At 58.4% G+C, this 27186-nt stretch overlaps 1 protein-coding gene across 2 annotated transcripts in view; it reads left to right on the top strand.

Moving 5' to 3' along the window:
* Positions 1 to 420: 420 nt before the first annotated feature.
* CXXC5 (CXXC finger protein 5) overlaps positions 421 to 27186 on the top strand; it is a 34180-nt gene continuing 7414 nt past the window's right edge. The window contains exon 1 of one of the 2 annotated variants that reach the window (XM_082650929.1): positions 421 to 900. The gene's annotated coding sequence lies outside the window, so the exon portion shown is untranslated. Of the gene's footprint in view, positions 901 to 993; positions 1065 to 27186 lie in introns of those variants that run through there. The other variant, XM_082650930.1, reaches the window with a different exon arrangement.

A 27186-nucleotide genomic window follows, 5' to 3' on the forward strand; every position in this document is an offset into this window, starting at 1 on the left:
CGGCTGGAGAGAGGGGGCAGAGAGATGGCGGATTTCCCCATAAGGTGCGTCTCCAAGCCCATGCACTCCTCACAGAACGGGAGAGGTCCTCTTATTTTTTGTAAAGTTGCAGAAAAAGAGGTGAAGACGGGGCGCGCTGGGGAGCTCAGCCTGGGCCGACCTCGTCAGAGCGCGGGGAGCTTGAGGCGCAGTGACTGCGGCTCCGGCCTCAGAGCCTGCGGCGTCCAAGTGGCCAGAGCTGCGTCGGGAGGGAGGCGGAGGGAGGAGGGAGGGGAGCCGAGGTTGGCGGGGGGGGGGGGGGGGAGGAAGGAGGAGGGAGCGTTGAGTCCGGTCCGGGTTTTGCCGGCAGCCCCCGGGCAGCGTTCAGAGCTCCTGCCCGGGCGGGCGCGCGGCGGCGGCGGCGGTGGCAGAGGCGGCGGAGCCTGAGCGGGGATGTAGAGGCGGCAGCAGAGGCGGTGGCGGCGGCGAGAGCAGGCGCCCGAGCCGAGAGAGAAGAGCGGCCGAACCTTGTTCCCCGAAGCCGGGCCCCGCGTCCCTGCCCTGCCCAGCCCAGCGCCCAGCCATGCGCGTTGCCTGCTGAGTCCGGGCGCCTCACGCTGCGCCCTCCGCCAGCCGCTCAGCGCTACGCTTGGGGGTGATTAGTTGCTTTTTGTTGTTTTTTAATTTGGGCCGCGGGGAGGGGGAGGAGGGGCAGGTGCTGCAGGCTCCCCCCCCTCCCCGCCTCCGACCAGCCGCGGCGGCGTGACTCCGGCTCCGGACCCGGGCACGGCGGGCGGCGCGGCTGGAGCGGAGCGCACCGCGGCGGCGGTGCCCAGAGCGGAGCGCAGCTCCCCGCCCCTCCCCTCCCCCTCGGCCTCGCGGCGGCGGCGGCAGTGGCGGCTTGGACGACTCTGAGAGCCGGTAGGTGTCGGGCCACGGCCCTCCCCCGACCCCCCCCGGAGGCCGGCCCCCTCCCCTTCCCCGCCTACCTCCCTCTCCTCCCCCGGGGCCCGGTGCGCGGCCGGGGCCGGAGTTCGCTGCAAGTCTGCGGAAAGTTTGGCGGCGCGGGCTTCCCCGAAGTTCAGGTGCGGAGAGCCAGGGACGGGAAAAGAGGGGTCCGTGTTTGGGTGTGGCGGGGGGCGCCCGTAGTCTGAGCCTCGGAGCCCCGGAGGCTGGGATCCCTAGCTCCGGTGATTGCTCGATGGCCTCTTCTATACTCAAGCCTCCCCAAGCCGCAGTCAGCTCGGTCGCAGATCACTGAGTTCAGACAAAAAGAGGGGTTTTAGGGTCGGGGACGGCGGCTTGGGCGCCATGGATTGGGGTCGGGGCTCTCCCTGAGGGGTACGGTCCCCTCCCCAAGTACTCGCGCTTGAGGGCACAGGGGCGGCGGGAGCCCGTGTCCTCACCTCTCGGTGTTGGGCGGGCGCTCCGCCTGCGGGGGCGGCTGATTGGAGATCTCCGGCGCGCACTCCCCCCAACAGACCCCATTCGCAGCCCTGTGTTTTGGGGGCATTACTGCTCTAACGCCCAGGACGACGCGTGGCTGAGTCTCCCCCTCCACTTGGAGGGGGCGGTGGCCACTTCTACATTTCCCCTGAGGCTCCTCGCCCCCGTTGCCCGCGGGGTGCCTGGCGGGCTGACCAAGTTTGACCTTTTTTTTTTTTTCCGTCAAAGTATCACCCCCGACCACCACTGCTCTCCGCGGCCTCTTTCTCCCTTCCTCCCTAGCCTTAGGGAGTCTTTCAGGCTGTCTCCTGAGCCCCGCGTGGCCAAGCAGCATGCAAAGCCAGGGAGGGAGAATGGGGGTGTTCCTCTAGCTGCGGAGCTGTGGGAGGCGGGTGTCCCAGGCGCCTGCTTCGTTGCTCTGGCCCCAAATTTACCCGTGAAGTTTGGCCCCGAGCCCCCTCCTCTCTTCTTCCCCAGAGCGGGGGGCCGAACCGCCGCGAGAAGAATGTGTTAATTTTCTTGCTGGGGGAAGTTGTCCTCGCCCGTAATGGGCTGCTTTCCGGCGGGGAGCGCGGGGTGCGCCTGGCTTTGTTTATTTGTAGGATCAACAGAAAGTGAGTGACCCCAGTTTTTAAATGGGGGGCCGCCTCCGGGACCTGTCAGAAGAGCTGAAGCACCCAATGAGGGAGCAAGATCGCTTTTTGGTCTCCCCCCCCTTCAGGAATCGGAAGGGGTGCGCGGAGTTGGGCTGGTGACACGGGCTGCAAGGAGGAACCTTGCAGATTTGGGGGGTTCTGTAGGCACTCATCCGGGAAGACTTGCTCCCTCCTCTTGTATCCTGCGACGGGGGTCTGAAGGGTTGGCAGCCGCGCCCTACTTTGCCCCCTGGACCCTGGGTGGTCTGAGAGTCGCGTCTTCGGATAGAAGGGGCTGAGGGGGGGGGTTCTGGCGAGCCAGCCTCTTGACCTCCGCCTTAGCCTGCGCCGCGGGCGCTGTTCGGAGTCCTAGGTTTTGTGGTGGGCCCGGCCCCCCCGCCTCTCCGCGTTTGCGCAGGAAGCGCTGAGGAGGGGGCGTGTACGTTGGTTCGGCCCTCGCCCCCGCCGGAGCCGCCCCAGGGCGGCCGGCAAACAGAGTCCCTTTCAAGTTTTCCGCTGGGGCCGCCTGGCGGGGGCTGCGTGCGCGGTCGCTGCGGACTTGTTTGGAGCGCTATTTGAACGCCCGGCGCCACCTCAGCTGCCCCGGCCCGCGGGGGCGGGAGGCGGGGGGGCCGGGGGATGGCTGTCCATGTAACTGAGAGCATTTAAATTAGATGTTTTTAGGGGGCGTGCTGGCCTAAACTTGCCCTGATCCCCCTCCCGAAAGACCCTCGTACCCTAGGTGCCAACCGTCTTAGGAAACCCAGGAACCCGAAGCCTCCTCCCAAACCCCTTTTTGAGAGCGATGCGGGGAGACTGAGGCCAGCGCTACCTACTACTGCGTAGTGTTGATTTAGCAGTTTCTCTGGATGAGACTCAAGCAAGAGCTTGGGGCGGGGTGAGCGGGTAGTGGCCCGCTCTGCAGCTGTCACCCCCTTCCCAGAACGGAAATTGTCCTCTCTCCTTGGGGAGGAGGGAGAGGGGGTGATTTTTGCCCTGGGAAGGGGTGGGAACAGCTGAGGGAGGTTGGCCTCTGAGTTTTCAGTCAGCCCTGGGGGTCTCGGTAGAAGCCCACCGCTCCCACATGCCCACCTCCAATCCTGGCAGGACCTGGGGGCTCTCCCAGGGAAGCAAGAGCTAGCTTTGCACCTCCCTCTCCCATGCCACCTCCCTTTCCAAGGTGGGGGCAGAGGTTCCTCTGCAGAAGACAGACCCTTGGCTGACTGGCTGTCCGTTGGCGCCTTATTTATGTGTGTATTTGGGCCAGGCTGTTTTCCCGGCTCAGCAGGTGACCCTGGCCAGGGCCTCCTATCTCTCCCCCGACAGAGCCTGTTGACTTACCCGTGGGCCAGCGGCCTCGTCTTTATCACGTGAGGCCTGGAATGTCCACCCGGCAGGGCTGGGCTGGGTGGGGGAAGGGAAGGGGAGGGGAGGATTCTGCATCCAGGGCCCAGGCCAGCTCAAACCTGTGTTCTATGGGTTCCTACTGCGGCCCCCAACTCTTGCTGCCTCTTTCCAGCTTCTTGCCTACCTTCTACCCATTTGGCAGATGTGAAGCTCAGGCTTATGGGAGTGTGGGGGGCAGGGTTGCATCTGGATAAAGGATCAAGTCTCTGGGAATTAAATACCCCACCTTCTTTAGGACCTCATCTAGTTATTCATGGGAGAGTGGAATGGAGATGGGGGTCTCTCTGGGAGGGAGGGGTGTAGGCTGGGCTGAGGTCAGCTGACTTTCCAGGATGCCTGATAGGGTGGAGGAATGGTGGGATACTGATGAGCCAGACCCAGGCCTACTTTCTTAGAGCCTCTGGTCGGGTGACCATGAAGTCAGAACTAGCTCCCCAAGCACGGTGTTCTGAAGCATGCCTTAATTGACCAAGGATGGGGTGGGGCTCACTTATTATTACTGTTATTATTATTGCCCACTCTTTATATATAATTTACTTATTCATTCATTGGTCCAGTGTGTATTTTTTGAGCACCTACTGTGTGTCAAGCCCCACCCTTCTGGGAGTGCAGAAATGAATCACTGACTCTGCCCCTGCTCTGGAGGCAGGCCCAGGGTAGAAACTCCACCCTCTTTCCCTACCCCCTGGGGCCCTGAATGGGGCTTTCCCATTTTTTTCCTGGGGCTCTACCTCTCTTACCCCCCACCACCTGGTCCCGTCGTAGCCTGTGTGTGTGGTTGTATGGGTGTGCGTGTGTGTGAAGTGCCCTTGATTAAGTGTATTAATAGTTAAACTCTCGCTCATAGCTGGAACTCACCAGACCACAAAAAGCCTCCCCAGTTACTCACGCACTACTGCCCAACAAGAATATCCCACTCAAGTTTTTTTTGCTTTCTCTTACTTCCCCTTTTATTCCCCCCAACTCTGAGCCCACCTCCCAGGCTGCGGGCAATAAGAAAGGACTGCCCCCTCAAAGACCCAGGAATCTCCAACCATTCCACCTGCCCCCTAAAGTCAAAGGCAGTGTCAGCTGCTGGATGAGGCTGTGTGGGTCTAGTCTGTTGGTATGAGATGTGGGAATCTGGGTGGTGTGTGTGCTAATGACTCAAGACGTGTTTATCTGTGACTCTGTGTGTTGAATGCGTGTCTGTCTGTCTTGGGATGTAGGAGTCTGAGCATGTGTATATTTGTGAATCAGGACATGTGTCTATGGATCTAGTAGTTGTTTGTGTATGCATCGCATATACCTGTGTGTTTGTGAACCTGAGAGCCTGTATCTGAAAGTTGGATTTGTCCCTGTAAATCTAGGAATGTGTATATTCTGAGTTCTGTGTGCTTAGAATTTTGGAGAGGGTGTGTTCATAATTTGTGTATATCTGTGTGTTTTATATATGCTTGTAAATAGCGGAGTGTCTCGCTCCCTGAGTGGTGTATCTGAATTGAGAAAGTGTGTGTGACTCTGGGAGTGGCATATCTGAGCTGTGCTGACAATGGTCTATGTCTGTCTTTGGTGGCTGGTGTCTATGTTCCTTTCTCTTTCTGTCTCTCCCTCCCTGATTGAGGCCCTGAGTGTGTGAGTGTATGTAATGTTGAACCTCTCCCACCCAGTCTTTCCCCTCCCCTGCCCTCCCTGGCAGTAACTGGGCAGCCTCCCCATCTGCCTGCCTGCTGGGAGTTTTGGAAGCCATGGAGGGAGACAGGCTGGGGCCGGGGTGACAGCACGTATCCACGGCGATGGCAGCCTGTGATTATGGGAATAAAAGGATTTTAAGGTCATGGGTTTATTTTTCTGTTTTGTTTTGTGTTTTTCCCCCCTTTGGTGGAGCCATTGGCAGCAAAGGACCATTGCTGTGTGTCTGCAGGTTGGGAGTCTGTCCCCCTGCAAGTGAACATGGATCTGCAGGGCTTTCCTGGGAGCATGAACACGTGTGTGTACATGCATGAGTGGAGCCTGTGAGAGCGAGTGTTCCTATCTTTCTGCTCCCCATGGGAGAGTCCACAGGACTGTTCCCTGGGGGAGAATTCTCAGGAAAACTTCTTGTTTCTGGGTGTTTCATGGAGCTGGAACCCTGTAGTCCTGTGTGTGCTGAAGAGCGGTCTGGCCCCAATCTTTGCCCACCTGTCTCCCCCTCCCTGCCCACCCACCCCCCATAGGGTGTCTCTGGCCAGAGACTGGCTAGGCCCAGTCACCTGGGCCAGGCCACATCTCGGGGTGTCAGTGCCCCTGGCCCTGCTCCAGCCCCTGTAATTGCATTCTGCCGCCTAATCCCCCGCCAGCTCAATTAGATCGCAAATTCTTCTTCATTTCCTGCCTCTGATGCTGGCCTCCCTCTGGGCTCACAGGGCCTGGGAGGGAGGGAGGGGATCTTGCCCCCTCTTCTGCCAGCACTGAGGGCTCTGGAGGTGGGGGTGATTAGTTCCTGGCACACTGGCCCTGGGGTGCTTGTTGCAGCCCTGGGGGCCAACAGGACAGGGCTTTTTGGACCAGCCTCAGTATCCCCATGCTAGGGGAAGGGGCTTGTGTAATCTGGTACATGAGCTCTGGGTAGGCAGACCCAGACCAGGCAGATCACTCTGGCCAGGCCCCTAGGCAGTGCCCTCACTGTGGGTCCCCACAGGCTCTGCCCATCTCCTGTTCCCAGAGCAGTTGCTGACGACCCCTGGCATAGCAGTTGTGACCTTGTTTTTGACCTTTTCCTGTTGGCTGTTCCAGGCACCAATAGGATCACTGGGCTCCCCTCTACTGGGTCCTCCTAACCTCCTGCCTTGACCTTGCCTGGGCAAGTGTATTTGACCACTGACTCAGGAGTCAGACCTGACTCCAAATCCTGGCCATGTCACTGCCTCGCTGGATATATGACCTTTGGTCCGTATGTGTTCTTTCTATGATCCTCAGTTTCCTTATCCCTGAAACGGGATAATAAGAGTGCCTGCCTCACAAGGCTTTTTTCAGATTAACACAGGGATGGCTGTGCAGTGCCCAGCACCAGTGGCTAACCCACAGTCAGCATTCAATAAAAGTTGGCTTTTATGGTGATGAGGACTTCATATCCCCCAGTGAAAAGGAAGACAGAACACGTGGCTCATGGTTAGCATTTCTGTCTCCATTCTGCTAATTACCAGGTGTATGACCTTGGGTACATCACTTTGCCTCTCTGGATTTCTCTTCCCCATCTGTAAAATGGGACCGATAATGGGTCTGACCTCACAGGATTATCTGCATGCAGTTGCTTGGCCCCAGCTGCCCCTGCAGGTTTTCAAAGTATTACTTGTTCTCTTATTTCTTTCCTCACACCAAGCCTGGGTGGGGTGGGGCTGGTGAAGACACAGGCTCAGGGACAAGGGGACTGGCCAAGGTCATGAGGCTGATAATGGGACCTGGGTGGGTAGGAAGGCTACCTGCTGGCTTGCTTGCCCGTTTACTCGCTGGCTCAGCTGAGCTGTGAGGCATGGCCTTCCCTCCTGCTTGTCTCTGTGGAAAGTGGTGGCTTGGCTGATTTTTTTTCTGTAAAGGGGAAGCTGGATGTCTACCCCCTTCTTCCCCAGGAGGCGCCTGTGGCAGCGGCTGTGCTGACAGGCCTCCTGGCCCTCTTACTAGGGTGGCTGGCAGCTCTGGAAGGCCGGCTGCGTGCAGATCAGCCAGAGGGAAGAGGGAACCGCAAAGGTCCCCTGCCATCACTAATCCCTACGGCCCCTCCCACCCTCTGCCTGTCCTCCGTCTGGATGGAAAGACAGAAAGCAGCCACAGCAGGAGGAGAGCTGGGGGAGACTTGCTCTGCTCAGGAGGTGATGGAGGGCGACAGACACGGGTTTGGGAGGGGGTCTGCTTCAGGGTCCCTGTATCTCCCTGCTAGTCTCCTTATTTCTATGACCTCTGTCACTCATTGGCCTAGGGTCTTTAATATTTCATGGCCTTTGGAGCCGGCCCCCTGCCCCAGCGCACAGGCCCCCTTTGTCTGCCTGCTGCCCCCCACCCAGGGGCATCCGTGTCGCTGGATTGCTGAATTACTGACCCTAAGGCTGCCTCTGCCTTCCCCCAACCAGCCCTGACATCATCCCTGTCCCTCCTGACCTGCCTCCCTGGCACCTCTGCCTGTCACACCCTCCATCTCTCCTGCGCATTCTCTCCCCTCCTCTCCCGTCTCTGACTATCTCCCTGCCCTTTCCCTCCATTTTCCTCTTTTGTTGGCCTTCTCCTTCCCAGCAGAACAGAAACCGCAGCAACTGGTGCGCCTGTCTGCCCCCCCTCCTGGGTCCACCCCTTCCTGCCCCCTCCCCCCAGCTGTGCTGGCCATGAGAGCTGGTTTTATTTATTTTTCTGTTTGTTTGGGAAGAGGGCAGTGGCAGTTCTGGGCCCTGGCTGCTGCGCTCTGCCTAGAGCAGCGGGCAGGCGGGCCGTACTGGCCTCCCAGGAATGTGGCCGGGACGCCCCGCGCTATATTTACTTCCCTCCAGCTGCTGGCCCCAGCAGGGCAGAGCCAGGCCTGCCCGGTGGCCCCGGGGGAGCCCTGTACCCACCCTCCCCTGTCCAGCAGACCCCACATGGCCCTTGGGCCCGCTGTTCCCTCTCTTCCCCATGACCTCCCTTGACCTCCTCGGACTTGCCCCGTCTGCCAGCAGGAACCCTCATGTGCCCTGCCAGGACAGGCATGAAGTGCGGGCGCTGGGGCCTGATTCGTGTGGGACAGCACCTGGCAGCCTCCACACCTCCACCTAGGGGCCTAGCCTAGGCCTGTAATCTGGTGGTCAGAACTATGCAAAGCATCTTTCCGGGCCTCTCCCTACCGGGCCTGGTCCTTGCTTTTGCCATGATCCCCTCGGCTCTGCTATGATCACTGGCAGGGGTTGGGTAGGGTAGGGTGGGGGGCCTGAGCCGGCGTCAGCAACTGCGTTCTGTTCACTGCTACCCCGCTTCCCACATAACCTGCTGGACCTCCCAGGTTTCCCACATAGACGCGTTCATATGCATGATTAAGTTCTTGCACATACATGTGCAGCACACATGAACACATGATGGAGTGTACCTTCCTTGGAGGCAGGGCCATGCCTCTTGTCATTGAGTCCCTCATTCATCAGATGCTTATGGGATTTACTGAGCCCGCTCCTTGCCAGCCTTGCAATGGGATGTGGCAGTGATTGCTTCCTGTACCCCCAGTGCCTGGCACCAGCTAAGTGTTTGAAGAGCTTTAGCTGCTGCTCTAATCAACTGCTGTCCCCCAGTTATTACTGTAATGATCATAATAGGTCATAACAATGGTGATGACAATGGCTAACCCATCCTAAGCCCTTCCTGTGGGCAGGCACTGTGTGAGCAGCTTTCTAGCCTTCACTTCCTTTAATGCTCACAGTAGGCCAGTGATTTGGGTGCTGTTAGCATTCCCATATACAAATGAGGAAACTGAGGCTGGACAGTTTGTGACTTGCCTCAGAACTTGCCACTGACGAGTGGGATTGGGTCCTGGCTGAGCCCTTGACTGGCTATAAACACCAAGAGGACAGCCAGGGTTGTTCTCTATGGTCCAGTGTGGTGGTCCACACTGCCTGGTCACAGCAGGCACTCTGTAAATGCCTGCTGAATACAGGCCGTGCTCTCTTTCCTTCTCGAGGCCCCCAGACTCCTGGCAAGGGGCCTGGCATCTGGTGGGAAGATGGGCTGATTGGCTAGTTGGGTGAATGAAAGAATGAATTAATGAATGACCAGGTGATTGGCTGTGGAATTGAGTGTTCTCAAGGGACACCAGAATGGGGGATGTGCTTATGCTGGTGATCAGAGAGATCCACAGATTGGCTGTGGAGACCCACTGGCCCTGTAGAGGATTCTGGAAAGTGAGCTTGGGGGGCAGGGCTGAGAGATGCAGCCAGAGACCAGTAGGCTGCTGAGGCTGAGCCCTTGGGGCAGGTCATGTCTTCTCCCTGGACCTCAGTTATTCCATCAATCAAATGGGCTTGGGAACCTTGCCCTGGATGGCTGCCAGCTGGTCTGGGAGCCTGAGAGGTGAGGGGACTGTGGTGGGAAGGAGGAAGCAGTGGGTGGTGAAGACAGGAAGATGAAGCGTGGAGCTTGGCTTGGAACCTGAGAAGCAGGGAGACCAGCCCTGACCTGACGCCCGTCCTCCCTCTGAGCTACAGGGTAAGGGTGCAGGCTCACAAACTCCTACCCACCCACTTTTGCTCTGGCGCGGGCTGGGCTTCCTGACAGCTGCAGCGTCAGTGGCTGTGTGTGCCACGAGGCGGTGGCCTGTCCTCCAGGACTAGACCAGCTGTATCCCCAGGCTTATAACCCCCCACGCCCGCCCCGCAGCCTCACGTCCGGGTCCTGTTGACCCTGATGGAAGAGCCCAGCCCCTCTCCTGCCAGACTCGCCTCCCCCAAAGCTAGATAGGAAATTGGTTAGCTGGGCACATAGCAGCAGGTAGGAGTGGGCTTGGCCCCCTTTCTTCCAGGCAGCGTCCATTCTTGGTGGCCTAGAATTTTAAGGCACAGGAGTCTAGAATCATAGAATGCTTGGAGCTGAGGGATTCTTGTCAGGATTCTTGTCGTGTTGGGATTCTAGAATCACAGAGCCATGGGCTTTACTGCTGGAAGGATGTGTGAATGGTCATGTTTCAATCTTGTTTGATGCTAGGAACATTGAGGATCTGAGGGGAGGGGCTTCCCTGTGGTGCCCTCAAGTGACATGAGTTCATACCTTAGACAGAAACCCAGTCCTGCCTCTGGTCTACCTCTCTTTGTAGATGAAGCCGGCTTGGGGAGTGGGCTGTGTGGGCCCAGTCAGGCAGCAAGGGGATGCGGCTGGCCTGCAGGCACAGGAGGGGTCCTCACGGCAGTGCCTGCCTGCCCGCTGCCCACGCTTCCCCGAGGCACCAGTGTGAGGAGGAAATGCAGGCTGTTGCTTCCAGCGACAGCCGGCAGGGCCGGGCGGCTTCCCAGCTCCCCCTCTGATTCACGGCCGCCTGCAGCTCCCCCTCCCCTGGGGGCCTCAGCAGCCCCATCTGTGCAATGGGGAGAGGAGGCTTTACCCCACAGTCTAGCGTCACAAGGACAATACAGTTGGGATTCTTTTTAAGACCACCCTTACGCTGTGGGAGAGTTGGGCGAGTAGTACTGAATAGCCAGCTGGGCGTTTGGACCCAGAGCACTAAGAAGTTCTGCTTGGAGTCGCCCTGATGCCTCCAGTAGCCTGGGAGGCTGAATGGGCTCCTGGGGCAGAAAGTGTGGTGGGTGGGAAATGATAGAGAAGGGCCCTGCAGACAGAGTCTTCTTCAGGAAGAACCCTGGATGGGAGACCTAGCTCACTGGGCTCTCTCCTGGCCTCGATATACCCATCTGCAAAATGGAGCGTGTCATTCCATGAGGTCATTCATTCATTGTCTGCTCTGTGCCTGGATATGTGCTGGGTACTAGGGATCCTGAGGCAAGTAGTGGGGAGAGGAGGGGTGTCCTTGGTTGCGGGGTGGGAGTATAATTTAGCTAAAGGGGTGACTCTGGGAGAAGGAATGAGGGTGGTGCCGGTGGGGGGAGATAAGGGGCTGGCCAGCGAGGTGCAATGTCCAGCGGAAAATCCCAGCTGTTCTCAGGAAGTGTTTCCTCCACTGGTCCCCTGGGAGGGAGGTGAGGCAAGCAGGAAGGAGGATAGTTGGGGCAAACAAGGCCCCCAGCCAGTCGGATGGAGACGTCCCAGGCCTGGCAGCTGGGCAGGTGTGCCCCTCACACTGCAGGAGGGCTGGAACACAGCCCCCCACGCTCTGGGGCTGGGCCTGTGGTGGCGGGCCGGGCTGCCAGGAGGGACCGGGCCATAGTCCAGATTTCAAAGCCTTCCCCAGGGGCCTCACGGTGCCCTCCACCCTGTCCTGAGCTGCCACCGCAGGAGCGGCAGATGCTGTTTCATCGGCTGAGGCGAGTGGGAGGCCTCCGGAAGGTCCTCCTGGGAGGTTCCGGGGGCAGCGGGGGCGTCAGCAGCTGCCGCCCAACCAGGGCTGGCTCATGGTGGCCTCCCAAGTCCCTCAGTTCCCCCAGGCCTGGGGGCCGGGGCTGGTGCTTCGGAATTGAGACTGGTTCCTCCCGCCTTCACTCCCCCTACTGCCCACCAAGCTTCTTGGCTCTGGCCCCCCTCCCATCCCTGGCTGCGTCTGCAGAGCCCCCGGGGGAAGGCAGGGGAGGAGGCGCAGCGGGCTCAGAACAGCGGGTGCCCGCGCAGCCAAGTATTTGCGCGAGCTGTCAGAGACAGACAGGCATGTGGGGAATTTGGTGCGTGTGGGGCTGGGGGAAGCAGCCGGGTGGGCAGGCAGGCAGGAGGAGGGAAGCTGGGGCTGCTTCCCCCGCCTGTTGAACCCTGGAGAGACCACCATTCTCCCCAGCCCAGGCCAGAAGGTGCATCCGGCACCTTCTTCCTGCCTGTATCAGTAGAGTGGGAGGAGTGGGACCGGGACCCTGGCTGATGATAGTGCTGACACTGGGGAAGGGGTGCCCTGTTGAGGGCCGGAGCCTGGGAGAGGCTGTCTGGTGGAGTGTGGAGCCAGGCAGGAATCCGGGTTGTGCCCAACTGTGGCCTGCAGGAAATAGCAGCTGTCACGCTCCTGCATCTCCCCCCACCCCAAGCCTGGCACGACTTGTTTCCTGGCCAGGGTCCGGCTGAGGCAGGTCGGAGGAGCCTGGTATTGCCCAGCCTGGGCAAGGAATAGGCAGGGTGAAGGGGGCCATGTTTATAAGCCTAAAGGTACTTGGGGTGCTGGGGAGGGCTCCCCCAGGCATTCTTTTGCTGAAGCAGGCTGGAGTCATTTTGAAGGAGGGGACCTCAGCCCCTACCTCCCTGGACAAAGACCCCAATTTAGTCACCTTTGTCTTCTCTCCGATAGTTCCTTTCAGGCAGGTCAGGGCCTAGAGCTGAGTAATACTTGATGTTTCCTAGCTGAGAGCCCAGAGAGGGGCATACACTGGCCCAGGGTCACACAGTGGGCTCCCTGGCTTTCTCCCTACCCTCATGAGGGTGGGGTCAATGGGAAGAGGTGAACATTGGGGGTTGCTAGGGTGGGGGGCTATATTTAGTCAGTCCTGCAGAGCCAGGGGGCCCCTGGGAGCAGCTGTTGGTGGGGGGGGCAGACAGAGGCCTAGAGCTGCATTTAGTCTGGACAGAAATATCCTCCCCCCACCCACCCACCCACCGGCTGGGCGGCCAGGCTGCGGGCTTGTCCCCTGAGGGGCAGCTTGCCTGGGCCTGGCGGCCGGCAGGACAGCAAGATGACCCGATAGGCTTTTCCCAGCTCAGGTTTCGATGAAACAGGAACCGGAGCCGTAGCCTGGGCTGTGGGGGCCAGGGCTGCCTCCCCCCCGCTTCTCCCCTTCTCCCCATGATGCAGCCTCCCCTTCTCAGAGGCCTGGGGAAGCAGCAGGTTATTTATCAAGCTGGCCTCCCTGCCGCGTCTGCCCGAGCCTCCCCCCACCCCCTCCTTTGCGCTGGCGGCCATGAGCCCAGCAGAGCAGGGTGAGCTAGGCGGGCTGGCGGCAGGATGAGCTCAGGAGACGTGAGTCACCCGGTCCCCAGCAGCCCCACGAGGCCCTGCGGCCTGGCAGGCAGCGCGTACTCACGCACGCCCCACACGGCACCCCCGGGGGCACACGCTTGGGACAGACGGTCACTCAGCACACGTCGTTCCACACGACCCAGCACACACGGCTGACCCCCACGGGCACGGCCCAGTCACATTCACTGTGCACACTCCAGAAGCACGCTCTCTGTCACACTCATGGCCCCAGCCTCTGGCGCACACGCACACTGGCACACGCAGAGGTGAATGGGTAAACAGAGTCACACGTGGGCGTGCTGGGCCCCTGGGACACGGCTCCAATAAGGCAGTTGTGTGTCTGCTCCATCCTGTCACGGCCTCAGGCCATCGTCCTCCGGCCACAGCTCACCCAGATGGTGCGGAGAGTTGGGCCAGGGGCGCTGACGGCACCAAGCCTGGCACGCACATGTGCGCTCTCAGCGTAGTTGAGGCTCCATTCACTCAAAGGCCCCTGTACACACAAAAGAGGCCCAGCCCTCGGCCATGTAGAGTCAGCTGAATTCTACAAGGTGGGCACGGGAAGGGAGGCATTTTCCCACCCCTCAGGCTGGCTCTCTGGGGGAGGAGGCCCAAGTCTCAGGTGTGGAAGTGTTAAACCCACTTGCCCTCCAGTATGGGGATCTCTGGTCCAGGCAGAGCCTGTTGAGGGTCGATGGGGGAGGGATGCAGAGGAGCTAGGAAGAGGAAAGGCTGGAGAAGGAAAGCCATGGAGAATCGATTTTCCTGGGAGCGCCAAGTGGCCAGCTGCTCCCCCCACTCAGGGAGCTGGGTCCTTGGGAGATTGGGGGTGCCAGAGACTGGGGAGGAATGAGACTCCCTTGATCTAGGGGGCTGTGCCTCAGGAGTCTGTCAGCTCACACTCCCTGCTCACCCTGGCACCCGTTTTCCTCTGTCCTCTTGGTTCCCAAGCCCCTCGTCATCCCCTCCTGCCCTGCAGCCAGCACCCTGAGACTTAGAATTCGGAGTTAGCCCCTGGTTCTTAGTCCCTGGCCTGCAAAATGGATACAGAGTTGGCCTGAGTACAAGGAAGGGCTGGGCTGCTGCATTAGAGGGATGCCCTCAGGGAGCCTCTATGTTTCTGCTGCCTGTTGGGGCCGGTGCCTGCCTTCCCTGGAGTGAGCAGAACTGGGGGTATACCCATTTTTCATACACTGAAAAGTACATCATTTTTCAGATGAGAGAGTTGAGTCTGATGGGGGTGGCTTCATGGTCATTGAGGGCTTTGGACACAGTCACCTAACACTCAGACTGCAGATCATTCTGGGCCCACAGGATTGAGACAGCCTAGCAGAGGTCAAGGGGCAGGTGAACTCGGGCCCATGTTGGCTCCCATCTCCTGGCCACATAGGTCTCCACCATAAAGGCCTGGACAGTGATCGGGGAGAAGAGAGGGGCCTAGGCATCCTGAAGAAAACAAACAGCAGTGGCCAGTCAGGAGGACTGGTTGTCTCCTGAGCCATTGACTCTGGAGTTGGACAGGCCTGGGCTCCACACCTGGCTTGGTTACTTGGAGCTTGATTACTGCCTGCTGTGTAAATCATGGCCCAGTGTGTCAACCTCTCTGACCTCACTTTTGCCACCTGTAAAATGGGTATGACCCTTATCTCTGTGTCTTAAAACTGCAAGAGCTGAAGTAGGTGGTGGGCTGTGGTTCTCACCGTGTAACAGTTGGATCTCCAGGTGAGTCCAGCCCTCCCCTCCACCTGTCTGCTCCACCAAAGCTGGCATTTTTCTGGGAGTAGTACCCCACAATGAGGACTCCTTGATTAGAATGTCTTGGATTTATCCTTCTCTAGGACTGTTCTTAGATGCCAATGCTGGGGTGTGGGAGTGGAGAGGCTGGGCTTGGGGCCACAGAGAGGGGGAGGGTTGGGAATAGATTGGACCCGGGGCAGAGGAACCCGGGGTCCTTGGGTGGACATTTCTGGGGGCTTCACAGTATGGGTGGAAACAGAGAGCCAGCCATGGTTCCAAGACTTCTTCTATCCCCTAACCCCCAACAGGTAGCAAGGCCACAAGTTAGACTCAAGCAGGGACTTCCAGGTGGCAAACGTGGCCTTTGCAGGGTGGGGAGGGGCTTAGTATACACCTGTGGAAGGGCTATTGGGACTGTGGGAGTTTGAAGAAGTGCTGATATAGAGCAGGCAGGTCTGGGGGGCCAGGGAGGTAGGAGGAAAGGTTGACAGGAAGTAGTGGTGGGTTATTCCTGTGGCCAGAAAAGGACAGCTGAGTGCTGCCCTCGTTGTAGCCTTCAGAACCCTACCGTGTGCTCACCTCCCCGTGTTCCTGCAGGTACGAGGACAGGGCAGGGAATGTTCTGTTTCAGGCCGGGGAAACTGAGGCATGAGGGATTGGCTCAAAGGCAAACAGTGGCAGAACTGGGGCTGCAACCTGAATTACCCAGCACTCCTGGCTTGAGCTGTCCTTGACACTCATTCTCGTGTTGGCTGATGCTGACAGTAAAAATAACAACACAGCTCTCACTTATTGAGCGCCTGTGCATGCTGGCCCCGCACTGAGAACCTCACATATAGCCTCTCTAGGACCCTGGTGGGGGTGGGGCTGTCATGGTGGGCATTTCACAGATCAGGGAATGGGCTCAGCAAGATCAAGGTCTGAGGTCACCTAGCTGGAGGCTGCAGAGTGGGAGAGGAACCCTGACTCCAAACCCCCCACTTGGACCCTTTCATGGCCTGAACCTGTGCCTCTGGGGGACTCCTACCCATCTCCCATAATCCACATGATGAGTAATGTTCCTAGTTGGGCCATCCCCTTCCCCACCTATGCCCAGCCCCATGACTCTCCTAGGGCCCTCTGTTAGCTTGGACCCAAGAACCTTGGGACTGCTGACCCCTTAAGCCTGGGGAGGGTGAGCCCTGTTGCCCTTGTCTTCTACAGACATGATTCACTGGGAGTGGGGTAGGAGTCAGGGCATTCCCCAGGGGGCAGATTGATGCTCCTTAGGGTTGCAGGGATCTCCTTGCAGACAAGTTCTGGGAAGGTCAGTTGCTAGTCTTGTGAGAGCTGCTTAGGGGCCTGGTCAGCGTCACACACCTCTCCCATCCCCACCCCCCACCTTCCTGGGGACTCTTTTCCTCTCTCTGGGGAGCCCTGCAGGGAGTAGTTAAGAAAGTGCCCTTGAGCTGGAGCTATCTTCCTCTTCGGTACACAGGGGCCACAGTGACGCCCCCCACCGCCCCAATCAGTGTGCTGGTTAGCTAAAGAGAGCACCAGGCACAGCGTGGCCCTGGGTCAGGGCTCACTAAAGGTCACTGAGTCGGGTTTATATTTCTGGAAGTTGTTGCTGGCCTTAAACAGGGGCAGAAAGTCTGGGTTTGGGGCCCTGTGCTGTTTGGCAAGTTACTTCCCCTTTCTGGTCTCAGTTTCTGCATCTGTAAAATGACTTGAGAGTCTGCCCTGCACATTCTCTGAGGTGGAGGTAAGTCACAGTCAAGACAGACGCACTCACAGGCCCTGCACCTGCAACTGGTCACCAGGTCCCCTAGGCTCAGGGCTCCTGCAGACCTCATGTCAGCACGGGATCCAGGGGGAGCAAGGTGGGCTCTAGAGATGGGCCAACTTGGATTTTAGTCTCACCATCAACAACTTGGGTGACTTTACTTGAACTCAGCTCTGAGCCTCAGTGTTCTTATCTGTGAAATGGGAAGGCCATGGTGCCTACCTCTTTGGGCTGCTGGGAGAATAAAACAAGATGGTGTGGACAGAGCACCTGGCACAGACTCGATCCATGGTGACCTACCACACCCACCAGCTGTCCTCTTGGTTGCTGCACCACCACCGCCCCACCTTGGTCTCAGGGCTTCTGGGAAGGAGACAGTGCCAGTCTGCTGGCTCAGCCGGCTTGGCCACTGACCTTCAGAGCACCCAGGCTGTCAAGGCCACCTGACTGCCTGTTGGGCGGGTGGGGGCAGCGCCAGCCAGCTCCTCGCCTGACGCTACCCGCCCCTGTTCCCACTCTCCTCTCCTCTCTGCGCCTGTGTGTGAGCTAATTAATCTCAACCCCTTTGGGAAATTAGAACGCCGCAGTCGCGGCCTCCTCAGCCTTGCGGTGCCGGTGCTGCTACTGGGCCCTGCCAAGACCCACTGTGGTTTGGGGGCACAGGGTGGGGGGTGGGGGCAGCAGGATGAGCTGGGCAGGCATGGGTGTCCCTGAGCCTTCCACCTCCTGGCTGGGGGGCTCTGGCTTCTCGGCCCCCTCCCCTCATTCAGCATCCATAAGGAGGCCAGGCACTCACCCTGCCAGGATGAAACCCAACCCCCAGTGCCTCTCTGACCTCTTCCTGGGGCTAGTATGGTCACCCCCTAGTATGGTCATGTTCTATCTCATTGCGGGGTCTTCTCGCCTGCCCAGCTCAGGCTGATGGAGACAGATGTAATTATGGAATTTTCCTTGGGAAATTAATTTGAAAAAGTTAATTAATTGGTGGTTCCAGAGGTGGCAGTCTCCACGCCCAGCTGGTCCTACTGACGTCAGTGCTGACCCGCCTGGGACGTGCAGCTTCCCGGGCAGGCTGGGGAGGGAGATCCCGGTGACCTGGCTGGGCAGACCAGTGTCCTGGCCCAGAGGGGACACCTGGGAAGGGTGTGTCACCTGGACCTGATAAGCTGAACTCTGAACTCTGAACTCAGCCACTTGTTTGTGTGTTCACCAGGCCATTGTCAAGCTTCTACTATACACTGGCCACAGTGTCTCAAGTGCCCCCAGCCAACATAGACTACTGAGTGTTTTGTCCAGTTCTTCCGAATCCCTTTTCTCAAGGGAAACCTCTAAACCTATTCCCAAAGTCTTTTCCATAGAGCTCAAGGGACATTATTGGGCCCATTGTACAGATGAAGCAACTGAGGCTCAGAGGGTGTGACAAGGCATTCAGCTATATTCTCCAGCAGGATGTAGTGGGTGTATAAAAGTTAGGCTTCTTCCCAAGGGATGAACACTTCCACAGGCAGCCCCCTCCCAAATGTGTGTGATAGGAGCCTTAAAGTTGACTGTACCCCAAAGAGAGGGCCAGAGAACATGGCCAACCCCTTCCTCCCTGGCATCATTGTGCTGCCTCCTTCCCCTTCCTCAGACATTTGTGGTACCCTGTATGTGCATATGGGGACTTCTCCCACCACCCCACCCAATCCTTAGGATGACCCAGCTGGGCTGAGGCAGGAGGCCCCATACCCTGGGGCTCCCTGGGTTATGTAGGGAACCCTACTGCCTCCTGGACCCCCTGCAGGGCCCTGGACCACAACAGCCTGACCAGGTTCTAGTGTCCGGAGGAATGTGGACTCTGTTACAGTCTTTGTCTACTGAGGATAGGCTGGGGCTGGGGCAGGAGGTGGCCAGGCCTGGGACAGGTCAGGGATATGACCTGTAGGAGGCCAGCAAGGTGAGGCACATGGGCTTTCAAGATGTTTGGGTCTGGGTTCCCCTAAGCTGTGTGGCCTTGAGTAAGTGCCTTAGCTGCTCAGAGCCTCATTTTCTTCATCTGGGAAACAGGTGTGATCATATATGCCACGCAGAGGGCTGTGGTGAGGCACGGGGAGGTATAACCACTTGATGCATCTGACTTTGGCACCAGACTATTTCACTGCCTGGTGAGGCCGGATGGGTGGGAGAGCAGGGAGCCAATGGAACTGTGCAGGTGCCAGAGCCTGAGAAGGCCAAGATTTTGGAGGGGAATCTGGTGCATGTGGCTGGGACTGGAGCTGGAGGACACACGAGGAGGTGATATTTGTGAAGCACCCAAGAGCCAGCAGCTAGCGGCCCAGAGCCCAGGGGCCTCTAGGGGGAGTCCATACAGCATCTACTCTTGCATTTGTTTAGTGCATTTCCTTACCTCCAGGATGTCCCCAGGGACCAAGTGGGCCCTGCAGTTAATTGTGTAGGCCTCACCTCTCATAGTTGTTCAGAATAAAAGTGACTGTCGTGGGCAGGCTGAGCTGGGCATTTTGCATCCCATAGCCCTCTGATGTAGTCTGTAGTTCTGGGTTTCTTCAAGGTCTGACCTCTAGCCTAGGGTTTAAATGGACCACACCCATTCCCTGAGCATCCTGAGTGGGCTGGGTATGGGCTTAAAGGGGAGAAACTTCCTCTGCCCACCTTACCTCCAAGAAGCTCCCAGCAGGTGACTGGCTAAGCACTCAGAGTTCTCTGCACAGGCTCTTATTAAACCCTTCTCTGTGTGTGTGTCCATAGACTGGGAGCTTCCTGAGGGTGGGATCCATGACATCTCTCTGATCACATGCCCAGCACAGAGTTAGCACTGGGTGGGGGTCATAGGGCTCCTGCTTTCCTATTTGACAGCTGGGCCAATTGACGCCCTGTGAGGACATTGCTCAGCCTTGTGAGGGGCAGAGCTAACCTGGCCCAGATGGGTGTGGGATCTTCTGCAGGCTTCCTGGGGACCTGCAGCTCCTAACTCACCTGGCAGGCAGTGTTCCCAGTGTCCAGCCTTGAGCCCCAGGCTCCTGAGACCTTAATCTCTCCAAGCCTCAGTTTCTTTATCTGTAAAATGGGGCTCCTGGTACCTCTTCCTGGTAGTGCTTGGGGGGTGTAGGATGGGTGGTTAAAAAAGATGTTCTTAGCTTCATGTCCAAAACGTTGTGAGAACTCCTTCTTAAGTGTTCACCATCTTTATTATGACTATTGACACTGTTATTTTGTTATCATTACATTATTATTCACCCTCCCAGGGCCCCAGCAGCTGCGGTGGCTCTGGGCCTGGATGCAGAGCTCTGATCTACAGAGAAGTTGCAGTTCCTAATTAGTCAGTGCCCCAAGGAGAGGGCCTGGGTTTTTATTTTTGCTGGAGGATCCCACCTGCCCAAGGCTTCCCCAGGCCCTATCATCAACTGGGCTAAGGCTGCAGCCCCCTCTCCAGCCTCAGGTAGGGGGCCTGGCTCCCAGAGGAAGCCTCCCCAAATTTCCCCTGCCACTCTCTCTGCCTCCCAGACCTCCAGGGCCATGAATCATTTATGAGGCAAAAATGAAACCAATTAAGAACAAACTTTGAAAGCCTCTAATTGCTGCGCCTGGTGGCACCGAGGAATGAGGGAAGCCAGGCCTGTTCGGTGCGGAATCTCCTCCGCCCGGGCCTTCCCAGGCCGCCTGTCCCACTGCGTCCCAGGGCGCCGCGGCCTCCCGGCTCCCCGCCGCCTCCCGGCCGCGGACGTGCCTGCGCGGCTCCGGCTTCTGCGTCTGCCGCCCCGGCGCCCGCCCGGGTCCCTGGCCGACTAATTAGGGCCGGCTCCCCTCCCCACGCCGCCCGCCGCCCGCTCCAGGCCGGAGGTTATGGCTGCTGTTCCTGCCATCCTGGGGCCTGTGCCCCAGACCTGGCTGCCTTTCCTGTGGCGGGAGCCAGCCCTGCTGGCCTAGCTTAACCCAGACGAGCCCAGGGCACCCTGTCCCTGAACTAGGAGGCTGGGGCTCCCCGTCGTCCCCCTCCCTGTCCCTGAACTAGGAGGCTGGGGGTCCCGGCGTGGGTAGGCGCTGGGAGGTGCTGGGTCACCTGGCTTGAACAGTCCCGTTCAGTCTCCGGAGAGATCTGTGCATCCCAGCGGGAGTGGAAGGGGCTGGGGGATGACTGATGAGATAGGGAAGCTGGAGGGATACTGGGGAAGGGATGGGGATGGGGATGGGGTTGAGTTCCTGAGCTGTTGCATTGGTGAAGCGGGACCCGACTCTTCCTCTCAGCGTTGCCACAAATACAATAAGCTTATACAGATTCCTTAGCCTCAGTTTCCCCATCTGTCCACTATCAGGACAGGCCAGTTTTCTCTTGAATTTGTAATTTGAGGAGCTGGGCTTTACATGTCCCCCGCCCGCCCTCTTGGGGGCTGCTGACGGGGTGGAGGTGGGGGTCTGGAGTATGGACCCGGAAGGGCCTGCCAGGAGCCTTGGGCACTGGTGACCAACCTACTCACTGTGCTGAGGGCCAGGCAGGCCCTGGGCACTCAACGCACGTCGTTTGCTGAAACTGAATTTCTGTGCTTGTGTTTTTCCATAATTATATTAGCAGGTGGGATTTTTCCTCAGGGAAGCGGTGGGAGGGGGAGCGCCATGGCAGTGTCCCCACCCTCTCTGAGCGCGAGCTCACACTCGGCTCTGCCCGCCCGCCTGCCGTAATGATTTTTTAATTATGCAGCCAGTGCTCAGAATTGCTAATCCGCCTCCAGCCCAGCATCCCCTCTAGCAGCTCATACCCAAAGCCCCTCACTGGTGTCCCCAGAGTGGTGGTGTCCAAGCCCGAGCCCATCACTGTGCCCGGGAGCACCACCATGGTGTGAGAAAGGGGAGGCCCGGGCAGGCCACAGGGCCACCTCTCCTCCATCTGCAAGTGACAGAACTTGCTGGTGCGGGGCGCCTGTGGCTTTCTTCACACCCTGCCACCCCCGGCCCCAGCGTGGCTCGCTCCCACCAGCACAGCTGTGGCTCTGGAAGGGCACAGGGGAGTGATCAGTGTCCCCAAGAACACGTGCACCCAAGTACGAGCTTCGTCTCCGTCACACCCACACTCACACTTGGCTTCTCTTGCACACACACCCTCAGCCTCATAGCTATACAAGCACAGTAGCATGCTCTGTGTGTCTCTCACACACATAGCCGCACCTGAGGGCCAGGGTGCCCCCAGGAGACCCCAGTTGCCGCCTCCCGTGCCCTGCAGCGGCCCTGCCCCCACTCTCTTGCCTCCATACCCCCACCCCACCCCCCTGCCTGACTGGGTTGCACCCTGAGGTCTCCCTGCTCCCACCTGGTGGGGCGGCTGCCTGTGGCTGGGGCCTGCCTGAACCTCCGTTGGCCCAGCCTGGGGGAGGTGGCGGGTTGGGGAGGCTGTTCGGCAGGCAGCACTGTGGCGGCGGCTCCTCTCCAGGCGCCCAGCTGTGGCATCTGTCAAGGTCAGATAGCGACTCCGGAACCAGCCGGCTCGGCCCCATGGCCCCTCTCGCCTCATTATTTTTGTGTTCCGGGGCTGCAGCGCCACCTCCCTCCCTCCTCCTCATCCTCCCGCCTCTTGCCTGCCTCCCCCATGCCTCTGCAGGGAGGGCCTGCGGTCTGGGGGCTTTTGTTTTCCAGTTTTTTCCACGCTCAGGCCAGGCAGATGCTGGGCAGAGCTGTCGGGTCTTGAACGGCAGACAAGACAGGTGCCTCCCTTGGGGCTGGGACAGGTTCTTGGCCAGTGGAACCCTGGGTTGGTTTTTCAGGGGGACAAACTGAACCTGGGCAGAGCCCAGCCTCCACCACAGCCCAGGCGTACCTGTGGGCAACTTCCTGTTTCCACAGGGGCCCCAGCACCTGGCATCAGTTCCTGTCTGCACCATCCCCACGCCAGGTGGGCCCCAGACTCACATCCTAGAACCCTTCAGAGGCCCTGAGACAACTCACAATGAGCGCATGCACGCCTACACGCGCGCGAACACGCTCACAGGCCAGAAGAACCCACAAACATCCAGCCACCACGTAAACCACTCTACTTGGACACAAGCATCCTCGGTCATACGCGTACGTCCACAGATGCAGATAGCCACATTCCACTCGTACACACAGGGGAGTCACACAAAGACCTCCGCCTCCACTGGTATCTAAGCCCGATGTGTACATCAGCACTGATGTACACTGATGTGTACATCAGCGCTGAAACCCACAGAGTGACAGCTGAGACTGCACACACACGCACACACTCTTGTGCATGTAGCGTGCACAGGTTTCTGACACACCTCCCAGGTGGACACACACAGATATACTTGTCCCTAGGGCTGCTTTCACCATACACACTCCAATCCAAGTGTGCTCCTTGGGGCCCAGTGTTCCTTGAGCAGTTACAACACCCAAGGAGCTTTTGTCCCCTGAGATGCTGAAGTGAGCTTGAGGCTTCCCCTCTGACGCACCCTTTGTGTCCAGGGAGCCCCTGGAAAGTAGGAAATGGTGGTTGACAGAAGGGCCACCCTACCCACCTGGCCGGCCTCCATGGAGGTCCACCATCTTGGGCACAAGAGCACTGAGATGGAGTGGAATGGAAGGGTTCTGGGTGGGTCAGGATGGGCTTGGTGGCACTGGCTGGGAGAGCGGGCTCAGGGGAGTCTCTCAGCCTCTGTCTCTGGGTCCCTCTGCCCATCTCCAGCCCCCAATTAGGGTGTGTAAGTGTTGGGAGAATGAGATGTGGACAGACTAAAGGCCCCCCGGGGTCTCTGGGGTAGCCCTGGCCGTCACTCACTTCCTCCTCCAGCTGCAGACTGCTGTGACCGCCCCTGAGAGGGGGAGGTAGCTGGAGGTTTAGCAGTGGTGGGGGCCCCCACCCCCCAGGAAACTCAAAACCCTGGGCCAGCCGCGGGTGGCGGGTTGGGGCCGGCACAAAGAGGGCCTCTGTGCAGGCCGGCTGGGCTGCCCGCAGGATTCTGGGGGAGGAGCAGGAGCCGGTTTCCGTCCCATTCTGCTTCCTGCGGAGGCCGCCGGAATGCCCGGAGCTCTGGCCCAGCCTGGCCCGTCCGGCCCACCCGCAGCCCCTTCCCCTGTCTTCCTGGGCCCTAGGGTACAGCTGCAGACTTCTCTGCAACAGCATCCCGACGTGTTTTGCCCAGAGCCTGAGAACCACCCCGCCAGGACCCTTGAGAAACCTAGAGGGTTCCCCTAGGCTGAGAGCTGAACTGGACCTCACCCTCCAGCCAAAACGTGCCTCAGAGCCTTTGGCCGGTGTTGGAGAGCCAGGCCTGGAGTCTTGGTTTCAAATCCTGGCTCTGCCGTTTATTGACCTTGTTGTGACCTTAGGCAGGTGAGCCTCATCTGTAAATGGGGCTAATACTAGTTAGCAAGTTTCAGAGAGAATTCAGTGAGAAAAGGCACGTGAAATGCTTAGCACAATACCTGGCAGAGAGTGAGTGCTCATTATTAGGGTCTGCTGTTATCGTGTCCTCTGGGAAGATAGGAGAGGGAGGGGTCTGAATGCTCACCCCAGTAACCCTCACATCATCTGCGGCTTGGTCCCAACCCTCTGGCCTGCTCAAAACCCTTCTCTCCAGGCCTCAGTTTCCCCATCTGAAAATCACATCAAGAGCCAGTTCTGGCCTCTGGGATGGGGGCAGGGGGGTGTTCACTCTCCGGAGACTTTTTTCTGTATCTCTCCACCTCCTTCCACATGGGCCCTTCTGGGCTCATGGCTCCTGCAGTTTGGGGTGAGGAGCAAGAACCATTCTTCTCCATTTTACAGATGGAAACTGAGGCTCAGTGTGGGGCAGCGTGTCAAAGTCAACAGGAAGGGACAGGATGGAGCCACAAACCTGGGCCTGCAGACTCAGTCCCCTGGCCAGTCCTGTGGATATGTGCCCTGTCCCCACCAATTCCTTGGCCCACATGTGTCTGAGCTGGCTTTCCCTGGCTTGTCCTGTGATGAGGCCCACTGGGAGGGAGGTCCTAAGTAAGTGTGTGGACTCTGATCCCAGGCTAGTGTCAGCTCAGACATCTCCACTTTAGGAAACCTTAGTCTAAGATCCAGGAGCTCCCAAACAGGGAGGCCATCATTTTCTCCAGATCATAATTGCTTATCAAACTGCCTGTTCTAAATGGGGCAATCATAGTACTTCCTTCAGCAGGTGGGTATGAGGAGTCGATGAGACAAGCCATGTCCATTGTCTGGCACATAGGAAGGTCTCCATACACAAAGCTCTTATCCTCATGATGCCATGTTACAGATGGGGAAACTGGCTCAGAGGCCATATGCCACGGTCACACAGCAAGGAGGGCCCTCCAGGTCCTTTGACTCTTCCAGAGAAGGAACCTGGCCCAAAGGAGGTACCTGTTGAGGCAGGCCTTGTCTTTATCAGTGGTGTCCCAGGACCCTTGTCTCGTTCCCCAGAGCCCCATGTCAGGGAATACCTCCTGCCCGGGACCTCAGTGTTTTTTGTCCATGAAATGGGTTGATCCCCTCATCCAGCTCCTTTTGGGAGCTCTGTAAGGGCGAACAGAGCCCCCTATACTCCTGGGTTTTCTCAGCAGCATGTTTCAGTTCTCAGGCAAGGGGGTTGAGCCTGCCTTGAGAATAGGGGCATAAAAGGCCAGGGGGTATGGAGTCAGGGAAATAGGATTGCAGCCCTCACCCCCATTCTGTCCTTGGCAGTTGGTCTTGGGGTGTTAGTCTTAGGGAGGGCCTAGTGGTATTGAGGGCGTGTCCCACCCCAGGCCATCTGCTGGGTGCTAACAGTGGTCAATGTGTCCTTGTATGTGTGTGTCCATCCATAGCTGGATACGTGCCCTGTGCTCTCCAGCGGGGCCTGCATTTCTCCTGGCCTCCAAGACCAGTGTCCCCATGTGTGTCTCCCTGGGCCTGAGTAGGGCTTTTTTTTCCCTCTGGAAACTCCCCAGGCTGAATCATGGAAATCAGAGATGGAAACCCCACACACACACACCCAATTGCTCAGCTCAGTTCAACCACCGTAGCCTGTGGTCTGCCCTCCCTGCCACCACTGGCCTGCCCACCATCAGTCAGTCTGTCCATCTTGCCTCCATTGGAGACCAAGGACACCAGCCCATCAAGGTGGCTGGAGGGGGCGTGAAGGGGTGTAGCAGGGATGTCAGGAGTGGGCATGGAAGTGTGGGGAAGGGTGCGATGAGCCAGGGTGTGTGAGTCTGCAACCTGGGCCTACCTAGATGACGGCAGGCTCTGCTGGGCCAGTGCCTGGGGTCCTGAAGGCCCTGATGAAATGCCACCTCTTCCAGGAAGCCTTCCTTCAGCAGGCAGGACGGCTGGGAGGCTATTCCAGCCAGCAGAGGAGTAGGGGAGGGATGGTGCCTTGTGCAAACTCTGCCCTTGGTATTGGTGATAGTTGCACAACTGTGTAAATTTACTAAAAAACATTGAATTGTACACTTAGAAATGGGTGCATTTTATAGTAAGTAAAAACTGTACCTCAGCAAATCTGTTAAAAAAAATCCTGCCCTTGGGCTTCCCTGATGGCACAGTGGTTGAGAGTCCACCTGCCGATGCAGGGGACACGGGTTCGTGCCCCGGTCCTGGAAGATCCCGCATGCCGCGGAGCAGCTGGGCCCGTGAGCCATGGCCGCTGAGCCTGCACATCCGGAGCCTGTGCTCCGCAACGGGAGAGGCCACAACAGTGAGAGGCCCGTGTACCGCAAAAGAAAAAAAAAAAAAATCCTGTCCTTGACCTCAAGCCCCACCCCGTTGGGACCCTGCCAACCTCATAGCCACACCTCGCACCCACTTCCCCATTTCTTAGGAACACTTTCAGGTTCGTGTCTACTTTGGTAACCTCTCCTTATCCTTAACTCACAGGCTAAGCAGCCCTTTCCTCCAGAAAGGTCCCCTTGCCCCACTCAGTCCCCTTCCTGCTCTCTCTTTTCACATCAGTTCATGTGACCATCAGCCCAGCTCCTGTGTACCCCTCCAGAGCAGTTCCGGTCTGTATCCTGCACTGTCTCCCCAGGACCACAGGGCATGGGGCCGCTATCGGGTAGGTAGTGCAGGCTGTGTGCAACTGAACATCTAGAACATCTCACTGTGGCCACCTGTGTACATGTCTCCGTGCAGACAGCACCATCCCACCCCATAGTGCCCGCCTGTCCTGCCCCCCTCCCCCATTGCTGTGTGGCCTGAAGGGCTCAGGACAGAGCCCTGCTGGGGATGAATCCTGGCTCCCCTGGCACTGAGGGTGGAGTGAGAGCTCTGCCACCACCTCTGGTGACCTCATTGCCAGCTTGCATTATGATGTCACTGGCCCAGCATTCCGGGTTCCTGCTTGAGTATCTCCAAGCCCCCCAGGTGGGAACACTCCCCTGGGGTCTGTAACAGCTTATCCACCCGACCATGTAAAGGTGACAGGCATGGTAACAACTCTGGGGGGGTGGGGGCAGCCTCGGGGTAGCTGGGTCACCTTTCCCTGGCAGAACAAAGGCAGTCACAGAGCAGGGTGACTAACACTTGGGCTCTGGGTTCAAGTTCTAGCCCTACTGGGCACCGGCTGTTTGACCTTGGCCTGACAGCTTGAACCTCCCTGAGCCTCAGTTTCCTCATCTCTGAAATTGGTTAATAGTTCCTTTTTCCCTGAGTACTGGGGAGGAGTCAAGGAGGGAGAGAAGACATGTAAAGCATGAGAGTGTGG

Source organism: Grampus griseus (assembly GCF_964374135.1).
Source record: "Grampus griseus genome assembly, chromosome: 3".
In the NCBI taxonomy this organism is placed as follows: Eukaryota; Metazoa; Chordata; class Mammalia; order Artiodactyla; family Delphinidae; genus Grampus; species Grampus griseus.